Raw genomic sequence first — 8,080 nt, forward strand, 5'->3', positions numbered from 1 at the left:
GTAGGGAATTGGGGGGCGCTATGGGGGACTTTTGGGATAGCATTGGAAATGTAATTGAGGAAAATATGTAATAAAAATATTAAAAATCAAAAAAAAAAGAATTGTAGCAATAAAATGAAATCTTGTCATTATCAGAGAAGCTTCCTCCCGCAGCAGATGAGAACAAATTCAGAGACCCACAGCCAGACATTGAACAGATTGACCTTGAAACCTCCAGCTCTAGATGGCATGTCTCTATAAAATCCCTCACTTTGGAGCTTAGGGATTCCTGCAGAAGAAGAAATAATGAGTGCAAGAGCTAGAGCAGATGGAGAATACCAGGTGTTCAGGCTCCCTAAATCAAATCAGCAAGGCTCATATGAACTCAGAAAGACTGTAGCAGCATGCACAGGATTGCCCACTTCTGTAGTAGGTCCTCTGCATACATATTACACCTTCAGTTTAGTATTTTTATTGGCTTCCCCAGTGGTGAATGAATGAGTGGGTCTCTTGGAGATCTTTTCTCTCTGTGGGTTTTCTTGTCCAAATTTAGTATAATTTTATATCTTATATTTGTTTTTATGATCTGCTGTCTCTTAGAATCCTGTTCTTTCCTGATGAGAGACAGAAGGAGATAAATTCAAATGTGAGGAAGATGGGAACCACCTGGGATGAATAAAGAGAATACATACTATAATCAATGTATGTTCTAAGAGATATGAATCTATTTTCAATAAGGGGCAGAATCAGCCTAGGTGTCAACAGATAAATGGATAATGAAAAATGTTTTCCATAACTAGGAATTTTGTTCAGCTGTGAAAAAAGGAAATGTACAAGTAAATACATAGAACTTGGAAAAAATTATAAAGAGTGAAATAAACTATATCCAGATAAACAAACACAGCATGTTCCCTTTTATTGTTCGTAGCTTTGAAATATTCATTTATATATTTAACCTAGAGTAAATGTGAAAACTAGACTAGAAAGGGCATCTTAAGGGTATAATATAATGCAATAAAAGTAGGAAGAGTATATAGTAGAACACAGTAATATGATTAATAGAGGAGGAATACTGTGGTCAAAAGTTTATGCAGGTAGTAGGATAATGTGTCCAGGGTTGGGTTAACAGTGAATAAGTTATATGAGGAAGCCATGTAAAACCAACTACTTTATAACCCAATGAAAATATTATTTAAAAATAATAGACAGGAAAAATTGTAGCGGGGATGTTTTAGACAGAGCTCAGGGAACCTTGAGGAAGAATGGAAGGAAGAACTCAGGAGCCAGAGGGGTCAAGGACACCACAAGGGAAAGGCCCAAAGAATCAACTGGGCAGGACTCATAGGGGCTTACAGAGACTGGAATGACAATAAGGGAGTCTATATGGGTCTGAGTTAGCTCATCTACATATATGTTGTATAGCTTAGTGTTCACGTGGGACTCCTAACAGTGAAAAATCAAATTGTCTAATTCTTTTGCCTGCTTTTAGTACCCCTTTTATTCTTTCTAATTTGTCTATTCAGCCTTGACATGAGGGTTTGTGCCTAGACTTATTGTAACTTATTATGCTGTTCTTGATGACCCTGGGAGGCCTGATTATTTCTAAAGGGAAATGGAAGAGGAGTGGATTTGGGAGAGAGGAGAGGTTGGATGATGGAATGGAGGGAGTGTAGGGAGGAGAAACTATAGTTAGGATGCAATATATGAGAAAAGGATAACAAATAATAGTTATAATGAAAATACCCTGCATGCCTTGATACTGTTGTTTCTAGAATTATGGTTTATGAAATAATAACAGTATAAGAAGGATATTGCTGTGTAAGTTGTTAATAAATCTAGATGTCCCTATAATGAGACAGGATCTACTCATCCCTCTTTGTTGCTGTCTAATTTAATTTCTGATGCTGTAATAAATACCCCAAGAAAAAGCAATTTATGGGAGAAAGGGATTTATTTCAACTTACAGTGCATCATATTAGAAGTTACTATAGCAAGAAGTCAATGTAGCTAGTCACATATTGTACAGTCAGGAGCATAGGGAAATATACACATGCCAGCTTCCTTTATTGCTTGCTTTCTCTTTTCTTATATAGATCAAAATCAAGCCTAACAAATGGTGCTGGCCCCATTGGGCTGAACTTTCAACATAAATTAACAAACAAGGTGAAGCCTCACAGGCCAAACTGATTCATACTCAATCCTCAATTAACAAGCTCTTCCCAAAGCTGGAAGTGATGGTTCATGTCCTTAATCCCAGCACTAGGGAAGCAGAGGTTAGTGAATCTCTGTGACTTTAAGTCTAGCCCAATCTAGAGAAAGTTCCAGGACAGTGTGACATCATGATAAAAATGTCTTCCCCAAGTGACTCTAGGTTGTGACAAGTTGACAGTTAAGTTACCTGTCAACTGTAGATATCTTCTAAGAAGAGCATAGAGTCTTGGATGTTCCATCCTTGTGACTAATATTCATAGTTGTTAATGGGCTATAGGGTCTATGAGTAGAGGAAAGCAGTAAGTATTTATCCAGCTGTGAATTTTATGAACTTCCATACCAACATATCAGGCAAAATGTGCTTGTTTTGCAATAATGACAAAAAAAATGCTGTTCTGGTAAACAGCTGTTCTCTGACTGAATTTGAGTGGATTACACTGCTCCACAAATGTGTAACCCACTCAAAACCATAAGGATGAAGAATTCATAACCCCTGGGATTGGGGAACTTATTACATTTGTTAAATTAAAGGGTGACACATCATCAAACTGCTTCTAAAGTATCTTTGTTTCTAATGTTAATGGTATTCTGTCTCTCTTATTCAGGGAGGCATGTCTGTATTTAAGGGGTTTGAATGCGGAGATTCATGGATACTCAGGTGCTAAGAAACAGTAACAGCTGAGTGTTTACCCGTAACAAGATATTTGTATAACTATCTCTAAGTCTACATTGCTACCTCTATGGAACTGAAGAGAAGACAGAAAGCATGTATAATCTAAAAGATTGGGAGAAGACCTACAAAATGTTAACTTTGGGGTAAAACACAGCCACTGCAATCTTGAACTCATTGCAGTTATGGTTACCTCCATTGGGTTTGAAAAAGAAAGGGCTTGTCATAATCAGTCATTATTAGGGGTAGAGAAAGAGCAAATAGGTGTCCTATCCCTTCATGCTGAAATATTAGTTAATAAAAGTTTGTGATAGTGGATGAGTCATTATTTTCAGTTGTGTCCACACTGGAGAGCCTATCAAGCATGAATGGATAGCCCCAAATTCATTAAAACACACATAAACCTTATTAAACATAATGGGTCACTAAGAAAAGAAAAAAGCCATTAATGTGGAAAGAAATCTATAGGGAGGAGGGAGAGTTGACAGAGATGAAATGGAGATAACAGAGGGTAGAGGGTGAGAGCAATTAAACTTTTATGTACATAATGATAACTGATTATGACAAGCCCTTTCTTTTTCAGATCCAATGGAGGTAACCTTAACTGCAGTGAGTTCAAGATTGCAGTGGCTGTGTTATGCCCCAAAGTTAATATTTTGTAGGACTTCTCCCAATCTTTTGGATTGTACATGCTTTCTGCCTTCTCTTCAGTTCCATAGAGGTAGCAATGTAGACTTAGAGATAGTTATACAAATGTGCTTGTTTTGCAATAATTAAAAAAAAAATGCTATTATGGCAAACAGCTGTTCTCTGACTGGATTTGAGTGGATTACACTGCTCCACAAATGTGTAACCTACTCAAACCATAAGGATCAAGAATTCATAACCCCTGGGATTGGGGAACTTATTACATTTGTTAAATTAAAAGGTGACACCGCATCAAAAAAAAATCAGTAAAAAAGCATAAATAGAGTTAATTCCTATAGAATTTAAAAGATTTAAGATGGTGGATATTATGACATTGTAACTACAACAAAAACAATTGTGTTATAGTTTTCTAAATTAACAAATACTTACATATATACAAACATATGTATGTATGCATATATATGGAATTTTATGTCCCTACATATGTGCATATGTATATGTATATATATATGCAAGAATTTATAACAAACTCTATATTTAATATATTACATATTCATATAGGTTTACGGTATTAGAGATTATATATATATAATATTATATATATATAATATTATATATATTATACCATGTATAATACAGTTTGTGAACCATTGCCAACATTAGTGTATATTATATACTATGATATAAAATATATAAATTTTATATTATCTAACACATATTCAGAAAATTTATATGTTGAAAATATATTGCACTTTCAAATTCACTGAAAGAGATATTAGTAAACTTCATCCCTTATGATTTTTCTTTTCTTTCTGTCTTTTTTTATTTGATATTTTCTTTATTTACATTTCAAATATTATCCCTTTCCTAGTTTCCATCTGAAGCCCCCTATGCCTTCCCCCCTCCCCTGCTCATAAACTCACCTATAACCAGTTCCTGGCTCTGGCATTCCCAGAGCCAGGATGGATCCCCATGTGGGGCAGTCTCTGGATGGCCTTTCCTTCAGTGTCTGCTCCACACTTTGTCCCCATATTTCCTTTAGACATGAGCAATTAAAAGAAACTCATATAAGAAGAGATAAAAGGGGATTAGTTCTTCGTCAAGAAGTAGCAATGTGAAAATAATTTTTATTTGCCAGACAAAATTGTAGTCTCAGAGATTTACTGCTAGAATTAATCCTTTAAAGCTGTTTCTGAACTCTGGCTGGCTGGTTCAACTTGGCTCTTCTGGCTCAAACTGCTCTCCAAGCTGACTAATTCAAATTCTCTTCCCTTGACCTCTGACTGAGTTGTTCTACAAGAAAAGAGTACTATATTGAATATATAGGGAGAGAGTGGGCAGCCTTATCTAGTCCCTGATTTTAGTGGGATTGCTTCAAGTTTCTCTCCACTTAATTTTCTGTTGCCTACTGTTTTGGTGTATATTGCTATCGCTATATATAGGTGTGGGGACTAAAAGGGGGTATAGGGGAAAGAGGGGGGAGGGAGGATATCCCACATCTGGCCAGAGTTCCTTCTGTGCTCTGGGCAGGCAGACATGGGGGAGGGGGGCTGCCAGACGCTTTCCACTCCACCATGGGTAGGCATTTAAGCCACTGATCCTACTAGACAGGGGGTGGACAAGGGGCAGCCCCCAAAACCAGGGTTTTAGGAGAGAGGGCTGAGGCAAAGAGGTTCCCACGCAGGTGAGAATAAGTGTAGCAGACCTTGAGTCTAGGAGATAGTTTATGGTTTTAGAGCTTTATTGTAGAGAGGCAGGGAGAAAGGAGAGAAGGGAGAGAGGGGAGAGAGAGAGAGAGAGAGAGAACAGCCATGGCCAAAGGGAGACAAAGGGGAAAGGGAGAGAGAGAAGAAAGGCTAGAGAGTAAGAGGGAGAGAGAGGAAGAGAATGAGAAGAGGAGAGGAGAAAGTAAGAAGAGTATAAGGGGAGTAAGTGGAGTAAGAGTAATAGAGCAAGAGAGTGAGGAGGGGCCAAACAGCCCTTCTTATGGGGTGCTGTTATCTTTACTGTTGCTAGGTAACTGGGGAGGAGTTTAGTCTAAATTTCAGAAGCTTGGGACATTGCCTTCAGGACTACTAGCCATGCTTGTCTTGTGGGGACTGTGAGGGGCGGTAACTTTGACAGGAGCCAGGGACCAGGAGACATGAGAGAACTCCTGTCCCGTGTAGGTGAATTATCAACACTGGGTCCCAGGGTTCTACACCTCAGCTCAACTGGAGACCAGACTGTCTGTATATAGCCCAATGCCCCACATCTAGGTATAGACTTTGATTTCCTGATATTTCAAAGAATTTTAATAAAAACTCCACCAGAAAACTCCTACAGATGATAAACAACTTCACCAAAGTGGCTGGATATAAAATTAACTCAAATCAATAGCCTTCCTATACTCAAAGAATAAACGGGCTGAGAAAGATATTAGGGAAATGACACCCTTCACAAGAGTCACAAACAATATAAAATATCTTGGTGTGAATCTAACCAAACAAGTGAAAGATATGTACAACAAGAACTTCAAGTCTCTGGTTAAAGAAATTGAAGATCACAGAAGATGGAAAGATCTCCTATGTTCATGGATTGACAGGATTAAAAAAAAAAAAAAGGCCATCGTGCCAAAAGCAATCTACAGATTCAATGCAATCCCCATCAAAATTGCAACACAATTCTTCATAGAGTTAGAATGAGCAATTTGCAAATTTCTTTAGAATAAAAAACCCAGGATAGCAAAATATTCTCAATAATAAAAGAATTTCTGGGTGACTCACCATCTCTGACCTCAAGCTGTACTATGGAGCAGTAATGATAGAAATGGCCTTGTATTGGTACAGAGACTTGCAAGAAGATCAATGGAATAGAATTGAAGACCCAGAATTGAACCCAAACACTGGTGATCCCTTGATATTTAACAAAGGAGCTAAAACCATCTAGTGGGAAAAAGACTGCATTTTCAACAAATAGTGCTAGTTCAACTGGAGGTCAGCACCTAGAATAATGCAAACTGATCCATTCTTATCCACTTGTACAACCCTCAAATCCAAATGAATCAAGGACCTCCAGATAAAACCATATACACTGAAACTACTAAAAGAAAAAGTGGGGAAGAGCCTCAAATACATGGACAGGTATTTAAGAAAGGTTCCTGAACAGAGCACTAACATCTTATGCTTGAAGACCAAGAATTGACAAATGGGACATCATAAAATTACAAAGCTTCTGTAAGGCAAAGGACAGTGTCAATAAGACAAAAAGACCACCAACAGATTGGGAAAAGATCTTCATGAATCCTATATCTGATAGACGGCTAATATCTAATATATAGTAAGAACTCAAAAAGTTAGAATCCAGAGAAACAAATACTCTATTAAAAATGGGGTACAGAAGTAAACAAAGACTTCTCAACTGAGGAATACCTAATAGCTGAGAAGCACCTAAAAAATGTTCAACATCCTTAATCATCAGGGAAATGCAAATTAAAACAATCCTGAGATTCCACCTCACACTAGTCAAAATGGCTAAGATCAAAAACTCAGGTGACAGCAGATGCTGGCATGGATGTGGAGAAAGAGGAACACTCCTCCATTGCTAGTGTGATTGCAATCTGATATAACCCTTCTGACTTCTATAGTCTTTAGGATAACACAGCCCACCGAATCACATGGGCTAACAGAGACAGAAATGGCAAGCACTGGACCTGCATGCATCTGCACTAGGTCCTCTGCCTATATGTTATAGATCTTTTGTGTTCTTGTATAACTAACAGTGTGAGTGAGTGCATCTCTAACTCTTTTACCTGCTCTTGAGACCCTTTTCTTCCTATTGGGTTGCTATGTTCAGCCTCAGTATGAAGCCTCTCACCTTGTCTTTCTGTATATTGTTTTGACCAGTCTGGCTGTCATCTCTGAAAGACCTGATGTTTTCTGAAGAAGAAATGGAGGAGGATGGTTCTGGAGGAATAGGAAGGTTGGGGGAAGCTAGGAGGTATAGAGGGAAGAGAAACTTAAATTGTGATATATTGTATGAGCAAAAAATACACTTTTAATAAAAACAAACATTAAAAAGAAAGAAAATACTTAATTCTGGTGTGGGGAATTGCAGACTGGTCTCCAGTCGAGCTGAGGTCTTAACCCCAATGGTCATAATTCACTTATATGACACGGTAGGCATTCCCTCATGCTCCTGGAACTCCAGCCCCTGCCTAAGGTACCACCTCCCACAGTCCACACAAGAGTATGGTCAGTAGTCAAGTAGGCAATGGCCCAAGCTTCTGACCTTCAGGCTAAACTCCTCCCCAGTTACCTAGCAACAGTGAAGACCATAAAAAGGGGTGCTCAGCCCCCACCATGCTCTTTTACTCTCTCTCTCACTCCTTTGACCTCTTACCTCTCACTTCTCTCTCCTCTTCCCTTTCTCTTTGTCTTCTCCTCTCCTCTCTTTCTCTCTAGCCTTCTCTCTCTCCCTTCGCTCTTTCCCCTGAATTTCTATAATAAAGCTCTTAAACCATTAAAGCTCTTAAACCATAGAGAATCTTCTCTCTCTCTCTCTCTCTCTCTCTCTCTCTCTCTCTCTCTCTCT

The 8,080-nt window shown here is 38.3% G+C and overlaps 1 long non-coding RNA gene across 1 annotated transcript in view; it reads right to left on the bottom strand.

The window, feature by feature from the left end:
- The window catches only part of LOC110286193, a 47,935-nt gene that overhangs the window by 39,229 nt on the left and 626 nt on the right, over positions 1 to 8,080 (bottom strand). The window contains exon 2 of the long non-coding RNA XR_002377126.1: positions 7,364 to 7,479. This is a non-coding gene — a long non-coding RNA (uncharacterized LOC110286193). The remainder of the gene's footprint in view (positions 1 to 7,363; positions 7,480 to 8,080) is intronic.

This window comes from Mus caroli, chromosome X (genome assembly GCF_900094665.2).
Source record: "Mus caroli chromosome X, CAROLI_EIJ_v1.1, whole genome shotgun sequence".
Taxonomy (NCBI): Eukaryota; Metazoa; Chordata; class Mammalia; order Rodentia; family Muridae; genus Mus; species Mus caroli.